This window comes from Sturnus vulgaris, chromosome 25 (genome assembly GCF_052056855.1).
Source record: "Sturnus vulgaris isolate bStuVul1 chromosome 25, bStuVul1.hap1, whole genome shotgun sequence".
In the NCBI taxonomy this organism is placed as follows: domain Eukaryota; kingdom Metazoa; phylum Chordata; class Aves; order Passeriformes; family Sturnidae; genus Sturnus; species Sturnus vulgaris.
The window spans coordinates 1,128,743-1,132,839 of record NC_142267.1 but is presented as its reverse complement, the minus strand read 5'-3'; positions in this window follow the sequence as shown (position 1 = coordinate 1,132,839).

Below are 4,097 nucleotides of genomic sequence, written 5' to 3'. Positions count from 1 at the left end.
ATCCCATCCCATCCCATCCCTGCCATGGGGACACCTCCCACTCTTCCTGGTGCTCCAGTCCCAAAAGATTTGGAGTCAAAGGGACCTGAAGTCCCATCCCATTATCCCATCCCATCCCAATCCCAACCCATTGTTCCCATCCCATCCCATCCCATCCCATTTATCCCATCCCATCCCATCCCATCCCAATCCCATCCCATTTATCCCATCCCATTTATCCCATTCCATCCCATTTATCCCATCCCTTTTTTCCATCTTCTCCCAAGCCAGATCACCCCTCCCTGATGGGAGAAAGGCAATGAGGGAACTCACCCCTGCCTGGTGTCTCAGGGGGATTTGTTGATATCTTATTCCTGCAAAACTGATCAAGAAGTTGAGCAGTTCCTGGCTGTGAAATAAGGAGGAAGAGGAGGGGTTTGTGCAGTGCTGGTGCTGGCTGAGGAGCTGGGCATCTTCCATGGATCTGTGTCTGCAGCAGCAGCTCCAGGTGACAATTCCTGAGGTTCAGTATTGAAAATTGAGCTGCAGAAAGAATCAGTGCCAGGTACCCGACTGCTGCAACCCTGAATCCTGCCCCAGGAGCTTCAGCTGGGAGGGAGGATTTCCCTGCCCTGCCTTTTCAATATTCCAATATTCCAAGGCCCTTTTATTCCAGGCTGTTCCCACCAAATTCCTTCCCAGACATAAACAACTTAATTTGTCCTTGCTCAAACACCAGTGAGGAGAATTGAGCTGTGCTGGAGGCAGATTTATCACAGGGAATCTCTTGCCACCAGCACCTGAGCTGAGCAATTATATTTTTAATAATAACTTACACATAATGGCTCAATAGGCAGAATTGAGCATTGATGTTTTTCCATGCCAACCTGCAAATTACTGCATTATGACCCTCACACCGTGTCTCCAATTTTTTATGATCAGACTTTTCCCCCCTCTTTGCCACACTCTGCTGATGCAGATGGGGATTCAGGAGGGCTGGGTGAGCTTTTAACCACGCTATTGATGAAAATATTTCTGATTGCCTATTAATAGAACCTCTCTGCTGCCTCCTCCCCAAAGGCTGGTTGCTGCTGGTGCTAACATGACAACACTCAAAACTCAGTGATTACTTGAAAATTACAGGTTTGGATGAGAACTCTGTTTCACTCAAGGATGTTTCACACCACAATGATTTAAAAAGAGCTGGGGTTTGTGACTGATCAGTGCTCTTAATTTTCCACTTATTTTGCAGCTGCCTCTTGGAATAATTGGGGGTTGCAGGGCAGGCACATGGAGAAGGAGGGGATAAACCCCACCTGGCCTTGGTAGCAGAGACTAAATTAAACAGAAAGAAAGGAGAGAGAGAGAGAGAAAAGAAGCAAGAAAAGGAAAAACACTGAGATTAACTTTGGCCCCCATAAAGGAGCAGCTTTAGGAACCCTCGACTTCCATCTGTGTCAGGAATGAGCTGCACCTTCTGACCCACTGTTGGTATTTTTCATTCTGGAGAAGTTAACAACAAAACCAAAATAAAGCCCCCTCTGGCATTCTCAGCTCAGCTTCAAGGAATGGGATCCAGACAAACCGCTGGAGGGAAGGAAGGCTTTTGGATTCTGCATTTTATTTTATTAGGTGCAAGTGAGTTATTTTGATTATGTTGGCAAGAAGTGGGAAGAAAAAATCCTTATGGCAGCAGCTCTGTCCCCTCTCTACCCACATGTGCACCCCAGCACCACAGCCACAGGATCTGGCCAGCAAAGGCTCACAGAGGCCAACCTCCACTGTGCATTTGGGAGGCAGAAAAACCTCTTTAATAAAAAAAAAAAAAAAAAAAAAATAAAATTTAAATCAAAGCATGAAGGCAGGGAAAGGAAGGGGAGGAGCAAATCCCCCCAGTTTGGGGCATTGCCCTCGGGGTTTGGCATGAATAAATGAATGAAGGAATGAAGGAATGAATGGCTGGCATTCTTTCCAGGCTGCCCCTGGAGCTCAGGGTGTGTGGTGGGGAGGGGAGTGATGGGCAGGGGGCTCCAGGGACATCAGAGCTGCTGCCCCCAGCCCGGCCCTGCCCTGCCAGGGGGACCTGGGCTCGTTCTGGGGCTGCCACTGGAGCTTGGGGTGAAGCCTGAGTGTAATTCCTCTGCTCATCACATCCCTGGTGCTCCTGCACCTTCCAGGGGGAGCAGGGAAATGGGAGCTCAGCCACCCCAGCACTTCCCAATGCGTGCAGCAGAGTTCGAGTCATTGAAATTTTAATTTCTGCAAAGATCTCGAAGATCTGCCTCACTGCCTGCATGGGAATGCTGCGTGCAGGAATATATCGATATCAAAGGCTGATCCCAATGGGAAGTGATTAAAATGGATGGAGAAGATCAGAGGCAGCCTTGCCAGGCTGAATGCCAGCAGCACCAAACACGGGAAGTTAAAAGTGATGCTTTGACTTCCCCATCCAAAGGGCATCCAGGGCCAGGGAGGATGGACACGCTGGTGCTGCCCACAAGGGTTTCCTGTCTTATTTTCCAAAGGATTTTAGAAGCTTTTTATTCCTTACATTCTCAAGACTGCTCTTACTTCAGGAACCACATCGGCAGCATCTCCCTCCTTTCCCTGACAGGGAAGCAGAAAAGAACAAAACCATTTCTCCACGGTGAAACCAGTGATTGGAAACTTTCAGGTAAGAACTCATCAGCATCTGCCTCCCCTCCCAGCAGCACTGAGACAGCTCAGATGGCTTTGGGACCTTGCAGAGAGCCAGAAACTCGGGGGACCCTTCCCTTCCCCGAGATCCTGTTCTTGATACAAACCTCGGCAGAGGAGCACAAAACCTGAGCCTAGAACGGGTATGGAAAAAACACAGCTTGGGGAGGAGAAGTGTCCCCACAGAACCCTCCAGAGGGTCCCAAATTCACATAACCAGCAGCCTGAAGGGTGGCTGTGAAGCAGGGCCCTGCCCCAGATGTTCAGCACATCAGGCAGGGCCTGCAGGCTCCCACCCAGAGCTCTGAGCACAGATCTTGTAGGAGCCTGACAGAGAGATGGAGATTTCAGCCAGCTCCTAAAATGCATATTGATATATCTATAGATACATATTAAAATATATATTTGTTGCATAGATGAAGTTCCAGCAGCTGAGGGCCGTGGCTGAGCCCAGAGCTGCTGGCTGTGGACAAGCTGTGAAGCCCAATGGGTGAAGCTGTGAAGCTGAAGCCCAATTCTATTCAAGTTACAATGCATTATAAACTTTTCATTACAGAGCATCTTAATAGATAGTTACCAATGAACATCAGACACAACACCTTTTACATTGACCTATAACCCATCCAAACTGCTAAAATTGCCATATGATGTCAGTGACTAGCCAATCATCAGAGTTAGTAGTCACATGTTAAACTTTGGGACTTGTTCTGCAGTGGAAATTTCTGAGATCTTTTCTCTACTTCCAACATTGGCTTTCTTGTTTGCCTGTGAAAATCCTTTTGTTTGGTAAAAACATCTTTTGTTTAAGGTGGATTTATCCTTTGCTCTAAGCCATAAAAGCCCCTTCCACCTCACTTTGCTCTTTGCCTTCTCATTACCCAGTCACACTGGCCCAGCAATTCTTTTCTTCTATATCCAAACTTGCTTTCATTCCTATAAAACCTTTTGTAGATCTGCAAAGCTCCTTTATTAAATTCTCATCCTTCCCAACAAGACCTGATCTCCCAGGCAGAGCTGTGAGCCCAGCCCAGCCCAGCCGAGCTGCAGGATGAGCCCCTGGAGCAGAGCAGAGCAGAGCAGAGCAGAGCCCCTTCACCTGGGCCAGCAGTGCAGAGGGAAGGCAGCAGGTTCTCAGCTCCCCTTGCTGGATGCTGGGAAGGGTTGCAGCAGGAGGAACAGCAATAGCTGGAATTCCTCAGGCTTCACCCGAGCCTACCTGCCCACAAAGAGAGGTTTGCGTTAAATATCCCTTGGCAGGTGGAATGGAGTGATGGAACAGGCACATCACACCTCCAGTGCATCCACAGCACAAACCTTCCCACCTTCAGCCCCGAGATCAGGGCGGATTTAACAAAGAGCTGAGCCTTTCCCTGCAGCGTCTGGGATCTGGGAGACTCCTCCAGAGCCTGACCCTTGGCTCT